Source organism: Salmo salar, chromosome 07 (assembly GCF_965601325.2).
Source record: "Salmo salar chromosome 07, fSalSal1, whole genome shotgun sequence".
Classification (NCBI taxonomy): Eukaryota; Metazoa; Chordata; class Actinopteri; order Salmoniformes; family Salmonidae; genus Salmo; species Salmo salar.
In genome coordinates this window covers 7,613,295-7,634,794 of record NC_138297.1, presented here as the reverse complement: position 1 = coordinate 7,634,794, position 21,500 = coordinate 7,613,295, and the positions used below count along the sequence as shown (strand labels likewise).

General features: G+C 43.3%; 25 non-coding genes across 25 annotated transcripts; all 25 read left to right on the top strand.

The window, feature by feature from the left end:
- Positions 1-119: 119 nt before the first annotated feature.
- trnar-ccu (transfer RNA arginine (anticodon CCU)) lies at positions 120-192 on the top strand. The gene has a single exon. It is a non-coding gene; the product is annotated as a tRNA-Arg (tRNA).
- A 1,593-nt stretch (positions 193-1,785) lies between these two features.
- trnar-ccu (transfer RNA arginine (anticodon CCU)) lies at positions 1,786-1,858 on the top strand. The gene has a single exon. It is a non-coding gene; the product is annotated as a tRNA-Arg (tRNA).
- Positions 1,859-2,572: 714 nt separating this feature from the next.
- Positions 2,573-2,645, top strand: trnar-ucu (transfer RNA arginine (anticodon UCU)). Its single transcript has one exon. It is a non-coding gene; the product is annotated as a tRNA-Arg (tRNA).
- An 807-nt stretch (positions 2,646-3,452) lies between these two features.
- On the top strand, positions 3,453-3,525 carry trnar-ccu (transfer RNA arginine (anticodon CCU)). Its single transcript has one exon. It is a non-coding gene; the product is annotated as a tRNA-Arg (tRNA).
- Positions 3,526-4,239: 714 nt separating this feature from the next.
- Positions 4,240-4,312, top strand: trnar-ucu (transfer RNA arginine (anticodon UCU)). The gene has a single exon. It is a non-coding gene; the product is annotated as a tRNA-Arg (tRNA).
- Positions 4,313-5,119: 807 nt separating this feature from the next.
- On the top strand, positions 5,120-5,192 carry trnar-ccu (transfer RNA arginine (anticodon CCU)). Its single transcript has one exon. It is a non-coding gene; the product is annotated as a tRNA-Arg (tRNA).
- A 714-nt stretch (positions 5,193-5,906) lies between these two features.
- trnar-ucu (transfer RNA arginine (anticodon UCU)) lies at positions 5,907-5,979 on the top strand. Its single transcript has one exon. It is a non-coding gene; the product is annotated as a tRNA-Arg (tRNA).
- An 807-nt stretch (positions 5,980-6,786) lies between these two features.
- On the top strand, positions 6,787-6,859 carry trnar-ccu (transfer RNA arginine (anticodon CCU)). Its single transcript has one exon. It is a non-coding gene; the product is annotated as a tRNA-Arg (tRNA).
- A 714-nt stretch (positions 6,860-7,573) lies between these two features.
- On the top strand, positions 7,574-7,646 carry trnar-ucu (transfer RNA arginine (anticodon UCU)). Its single transcript has one exon. It is a non-coding gene; the product is annotated as a tRNA-Arg (tRNA).
- Positions 7,647-8,453: 807 nt separating this feature from the next.
- On the top strand, positions 8,454-8,526 carry trnar-ccu (transfer RNA arginine (anticodon CCU)). The gene has a single exon. It is a non-coding gene; the product is annotated as a tRNA-Arg (tRNA).
- Positions 8,527-9,240: 714 nt separating this feature from the next.
- On the top strand, positions 9,241-9,313 carry trnar-ucu (transfer RNA arginine (anticodon UCU)). Its single transcript has one exon. It is a non-coding gene; the product is annotated as a tRNA-Arg (tRNA).
- An 807-nt stretch (positions 9,314-10,120) lies between these two features.
- Positions 10,121-10,193, top strand: trnar-ccu (transfer RNA arginine (anticodon CCU)). The gene has a single exon. It is a non-coding gene; the product is annotated as a tRNA-Arg (tRNA).
- Positions 10,194-11,781: 1,588 nt separating this feature from the next.
- trnar-ccu (transfer RNA arginine (anticodon CCU)) lies at positions 11,782-11,854 on the top strand. Its single transcript has one exon. It is a non-coding gene; the product is annotated as a tRNA-Arg (tRNA).
- Positions 11,855-12,288: 434 nt separating this feature from the next.
- On the top strand, positions 12,289-12,361 carry trnar-ucu (transfer RNA arginine (anticodon UCU)). Its single transcript has one exon. It is a non-coding gene; the product is annotated as a tRNA-Arg (tRNA).
- An 807-nt stretch (positions 12,362-13,168) lies between these two features.
- On the top strand, positions 13,169-13,241 carry trnar-ccu (transfer RNA arginine (anticodon CCU)). The gene has a single exon. It is a non-coding gene; the product is annotated as a tRNA-Arg (tRNA).
- Positions 13,242-13,955: 714 nt separating this feature from the next.
- On the top strand, positions 13,956-14,028 carry trnar-ucu (transfer RNA arginine (anticodon UCU)). Its single transcript has one exon. It is a non-coding gene; the product is annotated as a tRNA-Arg (tRNA).
- An 807-nt stretch (positions 14,029-14,835) lies between these two features.
- On the top strand, positions 14,836-14,908 carry trnar-ccu (transfer RNA arginine (anticodon CCU)). Its single transcript has one exon. It is a non-coding gene; the product is annotated as a tRNA-Arg (tRNA).
- A 714-nt stretch (positions 14,909-15,622) lies between these two features.
- trnar-ucu (transfer RNA arginine (anticodon UCU)) lies at positions 15,623-15,695 on the top strand. The gene has a single exon. It is a non-coding gene; the product is annotated as a tRNA-Arg (tRNA).
- Positions 15,696-16,502: 807 nt separating this feature from the next.
- trnar-ccu (transfer RNA arginine (anticodon CCU)) lies at positions 16,503-16,575 on the top strand. Its single transcript has one exon. It is a non-coding gene; the product is annotated as a tRNA-Arg (tRNA).
- A 714-nt stretch (positions 16,576-17,289) lies between these two features.
- On the top strand, positions 17,290-17,362 carry trnar-ucu (transfer RNA arginine (anticodon UCU)). Its single transcript has one exon. It is a non-coding gene; the product is annotated as a tRNA-Arg (tRNA).
- Positions 17,363-18,169: 807 nt separating this feature from the next.
- trnar-ccu (transfer RNA arginine (anticodon CCU)) lies at positions 18,170-18,242 on the top strand. The gene has a single exon. It is a non-coding gene; the product is annotated as a tRNA-Arg (tRNA).
- A 434-nt stretch (positions 18,243-18,676) lies between these two features.
- trnar-ucu (transfer RNA arginine (anticodon UCU)) lies at positions 18,677-18,749 on the top strand. Its single transcript has one exon. It is a non-coding gene; the product is annotated as a tRNA-Arg (tRNA).
- Positions 18,750-19,556: 807 nt separating this feature from the next.
- trnar-ccu (transfer RNA arginine (anticodon CCU)) lies at positions 19,557-19,629 on the top strand. The gene has a single exon. It is a non-coding gene; the product is annotated as a tRNA-Arg (tRNA).
- Positions 19,630-20,343: 714 nt separating this feature from the next.
- Positions 20,344-20,416, top strand: trnar-ucu (transfer RNA arginine (anticodon UCU)). The gene has a single exon. It is a non-coding gene; the product is annotated as a tRNA-Arg (tRNA).
- An 807-nt stretch (positions 20,417-21,223) lies between these two features.
- On the top strand, positions 21,224-21,296 carry trnar-ccu (transfer RNA arginine (anticodon CCU)). Its single transcript has one exon. It is a non-coding gene; the product is annotated as a tRNA-Arg (tRNA).
- The last annotated feature ends 204 nt before the right edge of the window (positions 21,297-21,500 follow it).

Here is a 21,500-nt window from a genome sequence, read left to right as displayed (position 1 = left end):
TCAAAAAAAGCATAATTTCATGGGCAAAGCATAATTTCATGGGCATTTCTCATTGCCTTCCATTATATATTTTCCTTACTGCTTCTATCAGTTTGTATAGGTCATTCTATCTTCGCAGTGCCCCAGTGGCCTAATGGATAAGGCACTGGCCTCCTAAGCCAGGGATTGAGGGTTCGAGTCCCTTCTGGGGTGGGTTGTGGCGCTGTGGAAACGTGCTGGGCCCAGAGGTCGATGAACTGAAGCCATCCTCAGCTAACAATTTTTATTTTTAGAAATTAATTGCAACCAGCGATCAAAAAAAGCATAATATCTTCGGCATGTCTCATTGCCCTTGGTGATTCTTTTTTTTTACTGTTTCTATCAGTTCGTATAGGTCATGCTATAACACCATGCCCCAGATGCCTAAAAAACTGGCCTCCCATGCCAGGGATTGTGAGTTTAATTCTTGTCAGGGGTGGCTGAAAACAGAGTGTCCCAGCGGAAGAGTGCTGGGCCCATAACCCAGAGGCCTATAGATTGAAACCATCCTCTGCAATCCATTTTTATTTTCAGAAGTGAACTGCAACCAGGGATAAAAAAAAGCATAATATCAATGGCATGTCTCAGTGCCCTCCGTGGGTTGAAGCAGAGTGGCGCTGCGGAAACGTGATGGGCCCAGAGGTTGATGGATGAAACCATCCTCTGCAATCCATTTTTATTTTTAGAAATTAATTGCAACCATAAATAAAAAATAGCATAATTTCATGGGCATGTCTCAGTGCCCTCTGTGATTCTTTGTTTGACTGCTTCTGTCAGTTTGTATAGGTCACACTGATTACAGAGGTGCAGCGGTAGCGTGATGGCCCCGTAACCCAGAGGTCGATGGATCGAAACCACTCTCTGCTATCAAGATAGCTTTTGGCAAGTACCCTAGTGGCCTAATGGATAAGCCACTGGCGTTCTAAGCCAGGGATTGTGGGTTCGAGTCCCATCTGGGGTGGATGAAGGCAGTTTGGGAAAGAAGAAGAGAGTTCATGTAACAAAGATGTTGAAGCTATTGAATTTTTAGAAAGGAAGTGCAAATAGAGATTAACAAAAAGTATACTTTCATGGGCATGTCTCTCTGCCCTTCGTGATTCTTGTTTTGAATCTGTTTTATCAGTTCGTATAGGTCATGCTTATCACACAGTGCCACAGTGGCCTAAGAAACTGGCCTCCTAATCCATGTATTGTGAGTTCAAGTATTATTTTGGGGTGCCTGAAAGTGGAGTGATGAAGTGCAAGTATGCTGAGCAGTTAACCCAGTGATTTATGGATCGAAACCATCCTCTTCTATCCAGTTTGTTTTCAGCAAACAGAAATATAAAAACTGCTAACAATCTTTCTTTTTACAAATTAATTGCAACCAGCGTTCAAAAAAAGCAAAATATCATGGGCATGTCTCAGTGCCCTACGTGATTCTTTTTTTTACTGTTTCTATAAGTTCGTATAGGTCATGCTATAACACCATGCCCCAGATGCCTAAAAAACTGGCCTCCCATGCCAGGGATTGTGAGTTTAATTCTTGTCAGGGGCGGCTGCAGAGTTTCCCAGCGGAAGCGTGCTGGGCCCATAACCCAGAGGTCGATGGATGGAAACCATCCTCTGCTATCCAGTTTTATTTTTAGCAATGAAGTGCAACCATAAATCAAAAAAAGCATAATTTCATGGGCAAAGCATAATTTCATGGGCATTTCTCATTGCCTTCCATTATATATTTTCCTTACTGCTTCTATCAGTTCGTATAGGTCATTCTATCTTCGCAGTGCCCCAGTGGCCTAATGGATAAGGCACTGGCCTCCTAAGCCAGGGATTGAGGGTTCGAGTCCCTTCTGGGGTGGGTTGTGGCGCTGTGGAAACGTGCTGGGCCCAGAGGTCGATGAACTGAAGCCATCCTCAGCTAACAATTTTTATTTTTAGAAATTAATTGCAACCAGCGATCAAAAAAAGCATAATATCTTCGGCATGTCTCATTGCCCTTGGTGATTCTTTTTTTTTACTGTTTCTATCAGTTCGTATAGGTCATGCTATAACACCATGCCCCAGATGCCTAAAAAACTGGCCTCCCATGCCAGGGATTGTGAGTTTAATTCTTGTCAGGGGTGGCTGAAAACAGAGTGTCCCAGCGGAAGCGTGCTGGGCCCATAACCCAGAGGCCTATAGATTGAAACCATCCTCTGCAATCCATTTTTATTTTCAGAAGTGAACTGCAACCAGGGATAAAAAAAAGCATAATATCAATGGCATGTCTCAGTGCCCTCCGTGGGTTGAAGCAGAGTGGCGCTTCGGAAACGTGATGGGCCCAGAGGTTGATGGATGAAACCATCCTCTGCAATCCATTTTTATTTTTAGAAATTAATTGCAACCATAAATAAAAAATAGCATAATTTCATGGGCATGTCTCAGTGCCCTCTGTGATTCTTTGTTTGACTGCTTCTGTCAGTTTGTATAGGTCACACTGATTACAGAGGTGCAGCGGTAGCGTGATGGCCCCGTAACCCAGAGGTCGATGGATCGAAACCACTCTCTGCTATCAAGATAGATTTTGGCAAGTACCCTAGTGGCCTAATGGATAAGGCACTGGCCTTCTAAGCCAGGGATTGTGGGTTCGAGTCCCATCTGGGGTGGATGAAGGCAGTTTGGGAAAGAAGAAGAGAGTTCATGTAACAAAGATGTTGAAGCTATTGAATTTTTAGAAAGGAAGTGCAAATAGAGATTAACAAAAAGTATACTTTCATGGGCATGTCTCTCTGCCCTTCGTGATTCTTTTTTTGAATCTGCTTCTATCAGTTCGTAGAGGTCATGCTGATCACACAGTGCCACAGTGGCCTAAGAAACTGGCCTCCTAATCCATGTATTGTGAGTTCAAGTATTATTTTGGGGTGTCTGAAAGTGGAGTGATGAAGTGCAAGTATGCTGAGCAGTTAACCCAGTGATTTATGGATCGAAACCATCCTCTTCTATCCAGTTTGTTTTCAGCAAACAGAAATATAAAAACTGCTAACAATCTTTCTTTTTACAAATTAATTGCAACCAGCGTTCAAAAAAAGCAAAATATCATGGGCATGTCTCAGTGCCCTACGTGATTCTTTTTTTTACTGTTTCTATAAGTTCGTATAGGTCATGCTATAACACCATGCCCCAGATGCCTAAAAAACTGGCCTCCCATGCCAGGGATTGTGAGTTTAATTCTTGTCAGGGGCGGCTGCAGAGTTTCCCAGCGGAAGCGTGCTGGGCCCATAACCCAGAGGTCGATGGATGGAAACCATCCTCTGCTATCCAGTTTTATTTTTAGCAATGAAGTGCAACCATAAATCAAAAAAAGCATAATTTCATGGGCAAAGCATAATTTCATGGGCATTTCTCATTGCCTTCCATTATATATTTTCCTTACTGCTTCTATCAGTTCGTATAGGTCATTCTATCTTCGCAGTGCCCCAGTGGCCTAATGGATAAGGCACTGGCCTCCTAAGCCAGGGATTGAGGGTTCGAGTCCCTTCTGGGGTGGGTTGTGGCGCTGTGGAAACGTGCTGGGCCCAGAGGTCGATGAACTGAAGCCATCCTCAGCTAACAATTTTTATTTTTAGAAATTAATTGCAACCAGCGATCAAAAAAAGCATAATATCTTCGGCATGTCTCATTGCCCTTGGTGATTCTTTTTTTTTACTGTTTCTATCAGTTCGTATAGGTCATGCTATAACACCATGCCCCAGATGCCTAAAAAACTGGCCTCCCATGCCAGGGATTGTGAGTTTAATTCTTGTCAGGGGTGGCTGAAAACAGAGTGTCCCAGCGGAAGCGTGCTGGGCCCATAACCCAGAGGCCTATAGATTGAAACCATCCTCTGCAATCCATTTTTATTTTCAGAAGTGAACTGCAACCAGGGATAAAAAAAAGCATAATATCAATGGCATGTCTCAGTGCCCTCCGTGGGTTGAAGCAGAGTGGCGCTTCGGAAACGTGATGGGCCCAGAGGTTGATGGATGAAACCATCCTCTGCAATCCATTTTTATTTTTAGAAATTAATTGCAACCATAAATAAAAAATAGCATAATTTCATGGGCATGTCTCAGTGCCCTCTGTGATTCTTTGTTTGACTGCTTCTGTCAGTTTGTATAGGTCACACTGATTACAGAGGTGCAGCGGTAGCGTGATGGCCCCGTAACCCAGAGGTCGATGGATCGAAACCACTCTCTGCTATCAAGATAGATTTTGGCAAGTACCCTAGTGGCCTAATGGATAAGGCACTGGCCTTCTAAGCCAGGGATTGTGGGTTCGAGTCCCATCTGGGGTGGATGAAGGCAGTTTGGGAAAGAAGAAGAGAGTTCATGTAACAAAGATGTTGAAGCTATTGAATTCTTAGAAAGGAAGTGCAAATAGAGATTAACAAAAAGTATACTTTCATGGGCATGTCTCTCTGCCCTTCGTGATTCTTTTTTTGAATCTGCTTCTATCAGTTCATAGAGGTCATGCTGATCACACAGTGCCACAGTGGCCTAAGAAACTGGCCTCCTAATCCATGTATTGTGAGTTCAAGTATTATTTTGTGGTGCCTGAAAGTGGAGTGATGAAGTGCAAGTATGCTGAGCAGTTAACCCAGTGATTTATGGATCGAAACCATCCTCTTCTATCCAGTTTGTTTTCAGCAAACAGAAATATAAAAACTGCTAACAATCTTTCTTTTTACAAATTAATTGCAACCAGCGTTCAAAAAAAGCAAAATATCATGGGCATGTCTCAGTGCCCTACGTGATTCTTTTTTTTACTGTTTCTATCAGTTCGTATAGGTCATGCTATAACACCATGCCCCAGATGCCTAAAAAACTGGCCTCCCATGCCAGGGATTGTGAGTTTAATTCTTGTCAGGGGCGGCTGCAGAGTTTCCCAGCGGAAGCGTGCTGGGCCCATAACCCAGAGGTCGATGGATGGAAACCATCCTCTGCTATCCAGTTTTATTTTTAGCAATGAAGTGCAACCATAAATCAAAAAAAGCATAATTTCATGGGGAAAGCATAATTTCATGGGCATTTCTCATTGCCTTCCATTATATATTTTCCTTACTGCTTCTATCAGTTCGTATAGGTCATTCTATCTTCGCAGTGCCCCAGTGGCCTAATGGATAAGGCACTGGCCTCCTAAGCCAGGGATTGAGGGTTCGAGTCCCTTCTGGGGTGGGTTGTGGCGCTGTGGAAACGTGCTGGGCCCAGAGGTCGATGAACTGAAGCCATCCTCAGCTAACAATTTTTATTTTTAGAAATTAATTGCAACCAGCGATCAAAAAAAGCATAATATCTTCGGCATGTCTCATTGCCCTTGGTGATTCTTTTTTTTTACTGTTTCTATCAGTTCGTATAGGTCATGCTATTACACCATGCCCCAGATGCCTAAAAAACTGGCCTCCCATGCCAGGGATTGTGAGTTTAATTCTTGTCAGGGGTGGCTGAAAACAGAGTGTCCCAGCGGAAGCGTGCTGGGCCCATAACCCAGAGGCCTATAGATTGAAACCATCCTCTGCAATCCATTTTTATTTTCAGAAGTGAACTGCAACCAGGGATAAAAAAAAGCATAATATCAATGGCATGTCTCAGTGCCCTCCGTGGGTTGAAGCAGAGTGGCGCTTCGGAAACGTGATGGGCCCAGAGGTTGATGGATGAAACCATCCTCTGCAATCCATTTTTATTTTTAGAAATTAATTGCAACCATAAATAAAAAATAGCATAATTTCATGGGCATGTCTCAGTGCCCTCTGTGATTCTTTGTTTGACTGCTTCTGTCAGTTTGTATAGGTCACACTGATTACAGAGGTGCAGCGGTAGCGTGATGGCCCCGTAACCCAGAGGTCGATGGATCGAAACCACTCTCTGCTATCAAGATAGATTTTGGCAAGTACCCTAGTGGCCTAATGGATAAGGCACTGGCCTTCTAAGCCAGGGATTGTGGGTTCGAGTCCCATCTGAGGTGGATGAAGGCAGTTTGGGAAAGAAGAAGAGAGTTCATGTAACAAAGATGTTGAAGCTATTGAATTTTTAGAAAGGAAGTGCAAATAGAGATTAACAAAAAGTATACTTTCATGGGCATGTCTCTCTGCCCTTCGTGATTCTTTTTTTGAATCTGCTTCTATCAGTTCGTAGAGGTCATGCTGATCACACAGTGCCACAGTGGCCTAAGAAACTGGCCTCCTAATCCATGTATTGTGAGTTCAAGTATTATTTTGGGGTGCCTGAAAGTGGAGTGATGAAGTGCAAGTATGCTGAGCAGTTAACCCAGTGATTTATGGATCGAAACCATCCTCTTCTATCCAGTTTGTTTTCAGCAAACAGAAATATAAAAACTGCTAACAATCTTTCTTTTTACAAATTAATTGCAACCAGCGTTCAAAAAAAGCAAAATATCATGGGCATGTCTCAGTGCCCTACGTGATTCTTTTTTTTACTGTTTCTATAAGTTCGTATAGGTCATGCTATAACACCATGCCCCAGATGCCTAAAAAACTGGCCTCCCATGCCAGGGATTGTGAGTTTAATTCTTGTCAGGGGCGGCTGCAGAGTTTCCCAGCGGAAGCGTGCTGGGCCCATAACCCAGAGGTCGATGGATGGAAACCATCCTCTGCTATCCAGTTTTATTTTTAGCAATGAAGTGCAACCATAAATCAAAAAAAGCATAATTTCATGGGCAAAGCATAATTTCATGGGCATTTCTCATTGCCTTCCATTATATATTTTCCTTACTGCTTCTATCAGTTCGTATAGGTCATTCTATCTTCGCAGTGCCCCAGTGGCCTAATGGATAAGGCACTGGCCTCCTAAGCCAGGGATTGAGGGTTCGAGTCCCTTCTGGGGTGGGTTGTGGCGCTGTGGAAACGTGCTGGGCCCAGAGGTCGATGAACTGAAGCCATCCTCAGCTAACAATTTTTATTTTTAGAAATTAATTGCAACCAGCGATCAAAAAAAGCATAATATCTTCGGCATGTCTCATTGCCCTTGGTGATTCTTTTTTTTTACTGTTTCTATCAGTTCGTATAGGTCATGCTATTACACCATGCCCCAGATGCCTAAAAAACTGGCCTCCCATGCCAGGGATTGTGAGTTTAATTCTTGTCAGGGGTGGCTGAAAACAGAGTGTCCCAGCGGAAGCGTGCTGGGCCCATAACCCAGAGGCCTATAGATTGAAACCATCCTCTGCAATCCATTTTTATTTTCAGAAGTGAACTGCAACCAGGGATAAAAAAAAGCATAATATCAATGGCATGTCTCAGTGCCCTCCGTGGGTTGAAGCAGAGTGGCGCTTCGGAAACGTGATGGGCCCAGAGGTTGATGGATGAAACCATCCTCTGCAATCCATTTTTATTTTTAGAAATTAATTGCAACCATAAATAAAAAATAGCATAATTTCATGGGCATGTCTCAGTGCCCTCTGTGATTCTTTGTTTGACTGCTTCTGTCAGTTTGTATAGGTCACACTGATTACAGAGGTGCAGCGGTAGCGTGATGGCCCCGTAACCCAGAGGTCGATGGATCGAAACCACTCTCTGCTATCAAGATAGATTTTGGCAAGTACCCTAGTGGCCTAATGGATAAGGCACTGGCCTTCTAAGCCAGGGATTGTGGGTTCGAGTCCCATCTGGGGTGGATGAAGGCAGTTTGGGAAAGAAGAAGAGAGTTCATGTAACAAAGATGTTGAAGCTATTGAATTTTTAGAAAGGAAGTGCAAATAGAGATTAACAAAAAGTATACTTTCATGGGCATGTCTCTCTGCCCTTCGTGATTCTTTTTTTGAATCTGCTTCTATCAGTTCGTAGAGGTCATGCTGATCACACAGTGCCACAGTGGCCTAAGAAACTGGCCTCCTAATCCATGTATTGTGAGTTCAAGTATTATTTTGGGGTGCCTGAAAGTGGAGTGATGAAGTGCAAGTATGCTGAGCAGTTAACCCAGTGATTTATGGATCGAAACCATCCTCTTCTATCCAGTTTGTTTTCAGCAAACAGAAATATAAAAACTGCTAACAATCTTTCTTTTTACAAATTAATTGCAACCAGCGTTCAAAAAAAGCAAAATATCATGGGCATGTCTCAGTGCCCTACGTGATTCTTTTTTTTACTGTTTCTATAAGTTCGTATAGGTCATGCTATAACACCATGCCCCAGATGCCTAAAAAACTGGCCTCCCATGCCAGGGATTGTGAGTTTAATTCTTGTCAGGGGCGGCTGCAGAGTTTCCCAGCGGAAGCGTGCTGGGCCCATAACCCAGAGGTCGATGGATGGAAACCATCCTCTGCTATCCAGTTTTATTTTTAGCAATGAAGTGCAACCATAAATCAAAAAAAGCATAATTTCATGGGCAAAGCATAATTTCATGGGCATTTCTCATTGCCTTCCATTATATATTTTCCTTACTGCTTCTATCAGTTCGTATAGGTCATTCTATCTTCGCAGTGCCCCAGTGGCCTAATGGATAAGGCACTGGCCTCCTAAGCCAGGGATTGAGGGTTCGAGTCCCTTCTGGGGTGGGTTGTGGCGCTGTGGAAACGTGCTGGGCCCAGAGGTCGATGAACTGAAGCCATCCTCAGCTAACAATTTTTATTTTTAGAAATTAATTGCAACCAGCGATCAAAAAAAGCATAATATCTTCGGCATGTCTCATTGCCCTTGGTGATTCTTTTTTTTTACTGTTTCTATCAGTTCGTATAGGTCATGCTATTACACCATGCCCCAGATGCCTAAAAAACTGGCCTCCCATGCCAGGGATTGTGAGTTTAATTCTTGTCAGGGGTGGCTGAAAACAGAGTGTCCCAGCGGAAGCGTGCTGGGCCCATAACCCAGAGGCCTATAGATTGAAACCATCCTCTGCAATCCATTTTTATTTTCAGAAGTGAACTGCAACCAGGGATAAAAAAAAGCATAATATCAATGGCATGTCTCAGTGCCCTCCGTGGGTTGAAGCAGAGTGGCGCTTCGGAAACGTGATGGGCCCAGAGGTTGATGGATGAAACCATCCTCTGCAATCCATTTTTATTTTTAGAAATTAATTGCAACCATAAATAAAAAATAGCATAATTTCATGGGCATGTCTCAGTGCCCTCTGTGATTCTTTGTTTGACTGCTTCTGTCAGTTTGTATAGGTCACACTGATTACAGAGGTGCAGCGGTAGCGTGATGGCCCCGTAACCCAGAGGTCGATGGATCGAAACCACTCTCTGCTATCAAGATAGATTTTGGCAAGTACCCTAGTGGCCTAATGGATAAGGCACTGGCCTTCTAAGCCAGGGATTGTGGGTTCGAGTCCCATCTGGGGTGGATGAAGGCAGTTTGGGAAAGAAGAAGAGAGTTCATGTAACAAAGATGTTGAAGCTATTGAATTTTTAGAAAGGAAGTGCAAATAGAGATTAACAAAAAGTATACTTTCATGGGCATGTCTCTCTGCCCTTCGTGATTCTTTTTTTGAATCTGCTTCTATCAGTTCGTAGAGGTCATGCTGATCACACAGTGCCACAGTGGCCTAAGAAACTGGCCTCCTAATCCATGTATTGTGAGTTCAAGTATTATTTTGGGGTGCCTGAAAGTGGAGTGATGAAGTGCAAGTATGCTGAGCAGTTAACCCAGTGATTTATGGATCGAAACCATCCTCTTCTATCCAGTTTGTTTTCAGCAAACAGAAATATAAAAACTGCTAACAATCTTTCTTTTTACAAATTAATTGCAACCAGCGTTCAAAAAAAGCAAAATATCATGGGCATGTCTCAGTGCCCTACGTGATTCTTTTTTTTACTGTTTCTATAAGTTCGTATAGGTCATGCTATAACACCATGCCCCAGATGCCTAAAAAACTGGCCTCCCATGCCAGGGATTGTGAGTTTAATTCTTGTCAGGGGCGGCTGCAGAGTTTCCCAGCGGAAGCGTGCTGGGCCCATAACCCAGAGGTCGATGGATGGAAACCATCCTCTGCTATCCAGTTTTATTTTTAGCAATGAAGTGCAACCATAAATCAAAAAAAGCATAATTTCATGGGCAAAGCATAATTTCATGGGCATTTCTCATTGCCTTCCATTATATATTTTCCTTACTGCTTCTATCAGTTCGTATAGGTCATTCTATCTTCGCAGTGCCCCAGTGGCCTAATGGATAAGGCACTGGCCTCCTAAGCCAGGGATTGAGGGTTCGAGTCCCTTCTGGGGTGGGTTGTGGCGCTGTGGAAACGTGCTGGGCCCAGAGGTCGATGAACTGAAGCCATCCTCAGCTAACAATTTTTATTTTTAGAAATTAATTGCAACCAGCGATCAAAAAAAGCATAATATCTTCGGCATGTCTCATTGCCCTTGGTGATTCTTTTTTTTTACTGTTTCTATCAGTTCGTATAGGTCATGCTATTACACCATGCCCCAGATGCCTAAAAAACTGGCCTCCCATGCCAGGGATTGTGAGTTTAATTCTTGTCAGGGGTGGCTGAAAACAGAGTGTCCCAGCGGAAGCGTGCTGGGCCCATAACCCAGAGGCCTATAGATTGAAACCATCCTCTGCAATCCATTTTTATTTTCAGAAGTGAACTGCAACCAGGGATAAAAAAAAGCATAATATCAATGGCATGTCTCAGTGCCCTCCGTGGGTTGAAGCAGAGTGGCGCTTCGGAAACGTGATGGGCCCAGAGGTTGATGGATGAAACCATCCTCTGCAATCCATTTTTATTTTTAGAAATTAATTGCAACCATAAATAAAAAATAGCATAATTTCATGGGCATGTCTCAGTGCCCTCTGTGATTCTTTGTTTGACTGCTTCTGTCAGTTTGTATAGGTCACACTGATTACAGAGGTGCAGCGGTAGCGTGATGGCCCCGTAACCCAGAGGTCGATGGATCGAAACCACTCTCTGCTATCAAGATAGATTTTGGCAAGTACCCTAGTGGCCTAATGGATAAGGCCTTCTAAGCCAGGGATTGTGGGTTCGAGTCCCATCTGGGGTGGATGAAGGCAGTTTGGGAAAGAAGAAGAGAGTTCATGTAACAAAGATGTTGAAGCTATTGAATTCTTAGAAAGGAAGTGCAAATAGAGATTAACAAAAAGTATACTTTCATGGGCATGTCTCTCTGCCCTTCGTGATTCTTTTTTTGAATCTGCTTCTATCAGTTCGTAGAGGTCATGCTGATCACACAGTGCCACAGTGGCCTAAGAAACTGGCCTCCTAATCCATGTATTGTGAGTTCAAGTATTATTTTGTGGTGCCTGAAAGTGGAGTGATGAAGTGCAAGTATGCTGAGCAGTTAACCCAGTGATTTATGGATCGAAACCATCCTCTTCTATCCAGTTTGTTTTCAGCAAACAGAAATATAAAAACTGCTAACAATCTTTCTTTTTACAAATTAATTGCAACCAGCGTTCAAAAAAAGCAAAATATCATGGGCATGTCTCAGTGCCCTACGTGATTCTTTTTTTTACTGTTTCTATCAGTTCGTATAGGTCATGCTATAACACCATGCCCCAGATGCCTAAAAAACTGGCCTCCCATGCCAGGGATTGTGAGTTTAATTCTTGTCAGGGGCGGCTGCAGAGTTTCCCAGCGGAAGCGTGCTGGGCCCATAACCCAGAGGTCGATGGATGGAAACCATCCTCTGCTATCCAGTTTTATTTTTAGCAATGAAGTGCAACCATAAATCAAAAAAAGCATAATTTCATGGGCAAAGCATAATTTCATGGGCATTTCTCATTGCCTTCCATTATATATTTTCCTTACTGCTTCTATCAGTTCGTATAGGTCATTCTATCTTCGCAGTGCCCCAGTGGCCTAATGGATAAGGCACTGGCCTCCTAAGCCAGGGATTGAGGGTTCGAGTCCCTTCTGGGGTGGGTTGTGGCGCTGTGGAAACGTGCTGGGCCCAGAGGTCGATGAACTGAAGCCATCCTCACCTAACAATTTTTATTTTTAGAAATTAATTGCAACCAGCGATCAAAAAAAGCATAATATCTTCGGCATGTCTCATTGCCCTTGGTGGGTTGAAGCAGAGTGGCGCTGCGGAAACGTGATGGGCCCAGAGGTTGATGGATGAAACCATCCTCTGCAATCCATTTTTATTTTTAGAAATTAATTGCAACCATAAATAAAAAATAGCATAATTTCATGGGCATGTCTCAGTGCCCTCTGTGATTCTTTGTTTGACTGCTTCTGTCAGTTTGTATAGGTCACACTGATTACAGAGGTGCAGCGGTAGCGTGATGGCCCCGTAACCCAGAGGTCGATGGATCGAAACCACTCTCTGCTATCAAGATAGATTTTGGCAAGTACCCTAGTGGCCTAATGGATAAGGCACTGGCCTTCTAAGCCAGGGATTGTGGGTTCGAGTCCCATCTGGGGTGGATGAAGGCAGTTTGGGAAAGAAGAAGAGAGTTCATGTAACAAAGATGTTGAAGCTATTGAATTTTTAGAAAGGAAGTGCAAATAGAGATTAACAAAAAGTATACTTTCATGGGCATGTCTCTCTGCCCTTCGTGATTCTTTTTTTGAATCTGCTTCTATCAGTTCGTAGAGGTCATGCTGATCACACAGTGCCACAGTGGCCTAAGAAACTGGCCTCCTAATCCATGTATTGTGAGTTCAAGTATTATTTTGTGGTGCCTGAAAGTGGAGTGATGAAGTGCAAGTATGCTGAGCAGTTAACCCAGTGATTTATGGATCGAAACCATCCTCTTCTATCCAGTTTGTTTTCAGCAAACAGAAATATAAAAACTGCTAACAATCTTTCTTTTTACAAATTAATTGCAACCAGCGTTCAAAAAAAGCAAAATATCATGGGCATGTCTCAGTGCCCTACGTGATTCTTTTTTTTACTGTTTCTATCAGTTCGTATAGGTCATGCTATAACACCATGCCCCAGATGCCTAAAAAACTGGCCTCCCATGCCAGGGATTGTGAGTTTAATTCTTGTCAGGGGCGGCTGCAGAGTTTCCCAGCGGAAGCGTGCTGGGCCCATAACCCAGAGGTCGATGGATGGAAACCATCCTCTGCTATCCAGTTTTATTTTTAGCAATGAAGTGCAACCATAAATCAAAAAAAGCATAATTTCATGGGCAAAGCATAATTTCATGGGCATTTCTCATTGCCTTCCATTATATATTTTCCTTACTGCTTCTATCAGTTCGTATAGGTCATTCTATCTTCGCAGTGCCCCAGTGGCCTAATGGATAAGGCACTGGCCTCCTAAGCCAGGGATTGAGGGTTCGAGTCCCTTCTGGGGTGGGTTGTGGCGCTGTGGAAACGTGCTGGGCCCAGAGGTCGATGAACTGAAGCCATCCTCAGCTAACAATTTTTATTTTTAGAAATTAATTGCAACCAGCGATCAAAAAAAGCATAATATCTTCGGCATGTCTCATTGCCCTTGGTGATTCTTTTTTTTTACTGTTTCTATCAGTTCGTATAGGTCATGCTATAACACCATGCCCCAGATGCCTAAAAAACTGGCCTCCCATGCCAGGGATTGTGAGTTTAATTCTTGTCAGGGGTGGCTGAAAACAGAGTGTCCCAGCGGAAGCGTGCTGGGCCCATAACCCAGAGGCCTATAGATTGAAACCATCCTCTGCAATCCATTTTTATTTTCAGAAGTGAACTGCAACCAGGGATAAAAAAAAGCATAATATCAATGGCATGTCTCAGTGCCCTCCGTGGGTTGAAGCAGAGTGGCGCTGCGGAAACGTGATGGGCCCAGAGGTTGATGGATGAAACCATCCTCTGCAATCCATTTTTATTTTTAGAAATTAATTGCAACCATAAATAAAAAATAGCATAATTTCATGGGCATGTCTCAGTGCCCTCTGTGATTCTTTGTTTGACTGCTTCTGTCAGTTTGTATAGGTCACACTGATTACAGAGGTGCAGCGGTAGCGTGATGGCCCCGTAACCCAGAGGTCGATGGATCGAAACCACTCTCTGCTATCAAGATAGATTTTGGCAAGTACCCTAGTGGCCTAATGGATAAGGCACTGGCCTTCTAAGCCAGGGATTGTGGGTTCGAGTCCCATCTGGGGTGGATGAAGGCAGTTTGGGAAAGAAGAAGAGAGTTCATGTAACAAAGATGTTGAAGCTATTGAATTTTTAGAAAGGAAGTGCAAATAGAGATTAACAAAAAGTATACTTTCATGGGCATGTCTCTCTGCCCTTCGTGATTCTTTTTTTGAATCTGCTTCTATCAGTTCGTAGAGGTCATGCTGATCACACAGTGCCACAGTGGCCTAAGAAACTGGCCTCCTAATCCATGTATTGTGAGTTCAAGTATTATTTTGTGGTGCCTGAAAGTGGAGTGATGAAGTGCAAGTATGCTGAGCAGTTAACCCAGTGATTTATGGATCGAAACCATCCTCTTCTATCCAGTTTGTTTTCAGCAAACAGAAATATAAAAACTGCTAACAATCTTTCTTTTTACAAATTAATTGCAACCAGCGTTCAAAAAAAGCAAAATATCATGGGCATGTCTCAGTGCCCTACGTGATTCTTTTTTTTACTGTTTCTATCAGTTCGTATAGGTCATGCTATAACACCATGCCCCAGATGCCTAAAAAACTGGCCTCCCATGCCAGGGATTGTGAGTTTAATTCTTGTCAGGGGCGGCTGCAGAGTTTCCCAGCGGAAGCGTGCTGGGCCCATAACCCAGAGGTCGATGGATGGAAACCATCCTCTGCTATCCAGTTTTATTTTTAGCAATGAAGTGCAACCATAAATCAAAAAAAGCATAATTTCATGGGCAAAGCATAATTTCATGGGCATTTCTCATTGCCTTCCATTATATATTTTCCTTACTGCTTCTATCAGTTCGTATAGGTCATTCTATCTTTGCAGTGCCCCAGTGGCCTAATGGATAAGGCACTGGCCTCCTAAGCCAGGGATTGAGGGTTCGAGTCCCTTCTGGGGTGGGTTGTGGCGCTGTGGAAACGTGCTGGGCCCAGAGGTCGATGAACTGAAGCCATCCTCAGCTAACAATTTTTATTTTTAGAAATTAATTGCAACCAGCGATCAAAAAAAGCATAATATCTTCGGCATGTCTCATTGCCCTTGGTGATTCTTTTTTTTTACTGTTTCTATCAGTTCGTATAGGTCATGCTATAACACCATGCCCCAGATGCCTAAAAAACTGGCCTCCCATGCCAGGGATTGTGAGTTTAATTCTTGTCAGGGGTGGCTGAAAACAGAGTGTCCCAGCGGAAGCGTGCTGGGCCCATAACCCAGAGGCCTATAGATTGAAACCATCCTCTGCAATCCATTTTTATTTTCAGAAGTGAACTGCAACCAGGGATAAAAAAAAGCATAATATCAATGGCATGTCTCAGTGCCCTCCGTGGGTTGAAGCAGAGTGGCGCTGCGGAAACGTGATGGGCCCAGAGGTTGATGGATGAAACCATCCTCTGCAATCCATTTTTATTTTTAGAAATTAATTGCAACCATAAATAAAAAATAGCATAATTTCATGGGCATGTCTCAGTGCCCTCTGTGATTCTTTGTTTGACTGCTTCTGTCAGTTTGTATAGGTCACACTGATTACAGAGGTGCAGCGGTAGCGTGATGGCCCCGTAACCCAGAGGTCGATGGATCGAAACCACTCTCTGCTATCAAGATAGATTTTGGCAAGTACCCTAGTGGCCTAATGGATAAGGCACTGGCCTTCTAAGCCAGGGATTGTGGGTTCGAGTCCCATCTGGGGTGGATGAAGGCAGTTTGGGAAAGAAGAAGAGAGTTCATGTAACAAAGATGTTGAAGCTATTGAATTTTTAGAAAGGAAGTGCAAATAGAGATTAACAAAAAGTATACTTTCATGGGCATGTCTCTCTGCCCTTCGTGATTCTTTTTTTGAATCTGCTTCTATCAGTTCGTAGAGGTCATGCTGATCACACAGTGCCACAGTGGCCTAAGAAACTGGCCTCCTAATCCATGTATTGTGAGTTCAAGTATTATTTTGTGGTGCCTGAAAGTGGAGTGATGAAGTGCAAGTATGCTGAGCAGTTAACCCAGTGATTTATGGATCGAAACCATCCTCTTCTATCCAGTTTGTTTTCAGCAAACAGAAATATAAAAACTGCTAACAATCTTTCTTTTTACAAATTAATTGCAACCAGCGTTCAAAAAAAGCAAAATATCATGGGCATGTCTCAGTGCCCTACGTGATTCTTTTTTTTACTGTTTCTATCAGTTCGTATAGGTCATGCTATAACACCATGCCCCAGATGCCTAAAAAACTGGCCTCCCATGCCAGGGATTGTGAGTTTAATTCTTGTCAGGGGCGGCTGCAGAGTTTCCCAGCGGAAGCGTGCTGGGCCCATAACCCAGAGGTCGATGGATGGAAACCATCCTCTGCTATCCAGTTTTATTTTTAGCAATGAAGTGCAACCATAAATCAAAAAAAGCATAATTTCATGGGCAAAGCATAATTTCATGGGCATTTCTCATTGCCTTCCATTATATATTTTCCTTACTGCTTCTATCAGTTCGTATAGGTCATTCTATCTTCGCAGTGCCCCAGTGGCCTAATGGATAAGGCACTGGCCTCCTAAGCCAGGGATTGAGGGTTCGAGTCCCTTCTGGGGTGGGTTGTGGCGCTGTGGAAACGTGCTGGGCCCAGAGGTCGATGAACTGAAGCCATCCTCAGCTAACCATTTTTATTTTTAGAAATTAATTGCAACCAGCGATCAAAAAAAGCATAATATCTTCGGCATGTCTCATTGCCCTTGGTGATTCTTTTTTTTTACTGTTTCTATCAGTTCGTATAGGTCATGCTATAACACCATGCCCCAGATGCCTAAAAAACTGGCCTCCCATGCCAGGGATTGTGAGTTTAATTCTTGTCAGGGGTGGCTGAAAACAGAGTGTCCCAGCGGAAGCGTGCTGGGCCCATAACCCAGAGGCCTATAGATTGAAACCATCCTCTGCAATCCATTTTTATTTTCAGAAGTGAACTGCAACCAGGGATAAAAAAAAGCATAATATCAATGGCATGTCTCAGTGCCCTCCGTGGGTTGAAGCAGAGTGGCGCTGCGGAAACGTGATGGGCCCAGAGGTTGATGGATGAAACCATCCTCTGCAATCCATTTTTATTTTTAGAAATTAATTGCAACCATAAATAAAAAATAGCATAATTTCATGGGCATGTCTCAGTGCCCTCTGTGATTCTTTGTTTGACTGCTTCTGTCAGTTTGTATAGGTCACACTGATTACAGAGGTGCAGCGGTAGCGTGATGGCCCCGTAACCCAGAGGTCGATGGATCGAAACCACTCTCTGCTATCAAGATAGATTTTGGCAAGTACCCTAGTGGCCTAATGGATAAGGCACTGGCCTTCTAAGCCAGGGATTGTGGGTTCGAGTCCCATCTGGGGTGGATGAAGGCAGTTTGGGAAAGAAGAAGAGAGTTCATGTAACAAAGATGTTGAAGCTATTGAATTTTTAGAAAGGAAGTGCAAATAGAGATTAACAAAAAGTATACTTTCATGGGCATGTCTCTCTGCCCTTCGTGATTCTTTTTTTGAATCTGCTTCTATCAGTTCGTAGAGGTCATGCTGATCACACAGTGCCACAGTGGCCTAAGAAACTGGCCTCCTAATCCATGTATTGTGAGTTCAAGTATTATTTTGGGGTGCCTGAAAGTGGAGTGATGAAGTGCAAGTATGCTGAGCAGTTAACCCAGTGATTTATGGATCGAAACCATCCTCTTCTATCCAGTTTGTTTTCAGCAAACAGAAATATAAAAACTGCTAACAATCTTTCTTTTTACAAATTAATTGCAACCAGCGTTCAAAAAAAGCAAAATATCATGGGCATGTCTCAGTGCCCTACGTGATTCTTTTTTTTACTGTTTCTATCAGTTCGTATAGGTCATGCTATAACACCATGCCCCAGATGCCTAAAAAACTGGCCTCCCATGCCAGGGATTGTGAGTTTAATTCTTGTCAGGGGCGGCTGCAGAGTTTCCCAGCGGAAGCGTGCTGGGCCCATAACCCAGAGGTCGATGGATGGAAACCATCCTCTGCTATCCAGTTTTATTTTTAGCAATGAAGTGCAACCATAAATCAAAAAAAGCATAATTTCATGGGCAAAGCATAATTTCATGGGCATTTCTCATTGCCTTCCATTATATATTTTCCTTACTGCTTCTATCAGTTCGTATAGGTCATTCTATCTTCGCAGTGCCCCAGTGGCCTAATGGATAAGGCACTGGCCTCCTAAGCCAGGGATTGAGGGTTCGAGTCCCTTCTGGGGTGGGTTGTGGCGCTGTGGAAACGTGCTGGGCCCAGAGGTCGATGAACTGAAGCCATCCTCACCTAACAATTTTTATTTTTAGAAATTAATTGCAACCAGCGATCAAAAAAAGCATAATATCTTCGGCATGTCTCATTGCCCTTGGTGGGTTGAAGCAGAGTGGCGCTGCGGAAACGTGATGGGCCCAGAGGTTGATGGATGAAACCATCCTCTGCAATCCATTTTTATTTTTAGAAATTAATTGCAACCATAAATAAAAAATAGCATAATTTCATGGGCATGTCTCAGTGCCCTCTGTGATTCTTTGTTTGACTGCTTCTGTCAGTTTGTATAGGTCACACTGATTACAGAGGTGCAGCGGTAGCGTGATGGCCCCGTAACCCAGAGGTCGATGGATCGAAACCACTCTCTGCTATCAAGATAGATTTTGGCAAGTACCCTAGTGGCCTAATGGATAAGGCACTGGCCTTCTAAGCCAGGGATTGTGGGTTCGAGTCCCATCTGGGGTGGATGAAGGCAGTTTGGGAAAGAAGAAGAGAGTTCATGTAACAAAGATGTTGAAGCTATTGAATTTTTAGAAAGGAAGTGCAAATAGAGATTAACAAAAAGTATACTTTCATGGGCATGTCTCTCTGCCCTTCGTGATTCTTTTTTTGAATCTGCTTCTATCAGTTCGTAGAGGTCATGCTGATCACACAGTGCCACAGTGGCCTAAGAAACTGGCCTCCTAATCCATGTATTGTGAGTTCAAGTATTATTTTGTGGTGCCTGAAAGTGGAGTGATGAAGTGCAAGTATGCTGAGCAGTTAACCCAGTGATTTATGGATCGAAACCATCCTCTTCTATCCAGTTTGTTTTCAGCAAACAGAAATATAAAAACTGCTAACAATCTTTCTTTTTACAAATTAATTGCAACCAGCGTTCAAAAAAAGCAAAATATCATGGGCATGTCTCAGTGCCCTACGTGATTCTTTTTTTTACTGTTTCTATCAGTTCGTATAGGTCATGCTATAACACCATGCCCCAGATGCCTAAAAAACTGGCCTCCCATGCCAGGGATTGTGAGTTTAATTCTTGTCAGGGGCGGCTGCAGAGTTTCCCAGCGGAAGCGTGCTGGGCCCATAACCCAGAGGTCGATGGATGGAAACCATCCTCTGCTATCCAGTTTTATTTTTAGCAATGAAGTGCAACCATAAATCAAAAAAAGCATAATTTCATGGGCAAAGCATAATTTCATGGGCATTTCTCATTGCCTTCCATTATATATTTTCCTTACTGCTTCTATCAGTTCGTATAGGTCATTCTATCTTCGCAGTGCCCCAGTGGCCTAATGGATAAGGCACTGGCCTCCTAAGCCAGGGATTGAGGGTTCGAGTCCCTTCTGGGGTGGGTTGTGGCGCTGTGGAAACGTGCTGGGCCCAGAGGTCGATGAACTGAAGCCATCCTCAGCTAACAATTTTTATTTTTAGAAATTAATTGCAACCAGCGATCAAAAAAAGCATAATATCTTCGGCATGTCTCATTGCCCTTGGTGATTCTTTTTTTTTACTGTTTCTATCAGTTCGTATAGGTCATGCTATAACACCATGCCCCAGATGCCTAAAAAACTGGCCTCCCATGCCAGGGATTGTGAGTTTAATTCTTGTCAGGGGTGGCTGAAAACAGAGTGTCCCAGCGGAAGCGTGCTGGGCCCATAACCCAGAGGCCTATAGATTGAAACCATCCTCTGCAATCCATTTTTATTTTCAGAAGTGAACTGCAACCAGGGATAAAAAAAAGCATAATATCAATGGCATGTCTCAGTGCCCTCCGTGGGTTGAAGCAGAGTGGCGCTGCGGAAACGTGATGGGCCCAGAGGTTGATGGATGAAACCATCCTCTGCAATCCATTTTTATTTTTAGAAATTAATTGCAACCATAAATAAAAAATAGCATAATTTCATGGGCATGTCTCAGTGCCCTCTGTGATTCTTTGTTTGACTGCTTCTGTCAGTTTGTATAGGTCACACTGATTACAGAGGTGCAGCGGTAGCGTGATGGCCCCGTAACCCAGAGGTCGATGGATCGAAACCACTCTCTGCTATCAAGATAGATTTTGGCAAGTACCCTAGTGGCCTAATGGATAAGGCACTGGCCTTCTAAGCCAGGGATTGTGGGTTCGAGTCCCATCTGGGGTGGATGAAGGCAGTTTGGGAAAGAAGAAGAGAGTTCATGTAACAAAGATGTTGAAGCTATTGAATTTTTAGAAAGGAAGTGCAAATAGAGATTAACAAAAAGTATACTTTCATGGGCATGTCTCTCTGCCCTTCGTGATTCTTTTTTTGAATCTGCTTCTATCAGTTCGTAGAGGTCATGCTGATCACACAGTGCCACAGTGGCCTAAGAAACTGGCCTCCTAATCCATGTATTGTGAGTTCAAGTATTATTTTGTGGTGCCTGAAAGTGGAGTGATGAAGTGCAAGTATGCTGAGCAGTTAACCCAGTGATTTATGGATCGAAACCATCCTCTTCTATCCAGTTTGTTTTCAGCAAACAGAAATATAAAAACTGCTAACAATCTTTCTTTTTACAAATTAATTGCAACCAGCGTTCAAAAAAAGCAAAATATCATGGGCATGTCTCAGTGCCCTACGTGATTCTTTTTTTTACTGTTTCTATCAGTTCGTATAGGTCATGCTATAACACCATGCCCCAGATGCCTAAAAAACTGGCCTCCCATGCCAGGGATTGTGAGTTTAATTCTTGTCAGGGGCGGCTGCAGAGTTTCCCAGCGGAAGCGTGCTGGGCCCATAACCCAGAGGTCGATGGATGGAAACCATCCTCTGCTATCCAGTTTTATTTTTAGCAATGAAGTGCAACCATAAATCAAAAAAAGCATAATTTCATGGGCAAAGCATAATTTCATGGGCATTTCTCATTGCCTTCCATTATATATTTTCCTTACTGCTTCTATCAGTTCGTATAGGTCATTCTATCTTCGCAGTGCCCCAGTGGCCTAATGGATAAGGCACTGGCCTCCTAAGCCAGGGATTGAGGGTTCGAGTCCCTTCTGGGGTGGGTTGTGGCGCTGTGGAAACGTGCTGGGCCCAGAGGTCGATGAACTGAAGCCATCCTCAGCTAACAATTTTTATTTTTAGAAATTAATTGCAACCAGCGATCAAAAAAAGCATAATATCTTCGGCATGTCTCATTGCCCTTGGTGATTCTTTTTTTTTACTGTTTCTATCAGTTCGTATAGGTCATGCTATAACACCATGCCCC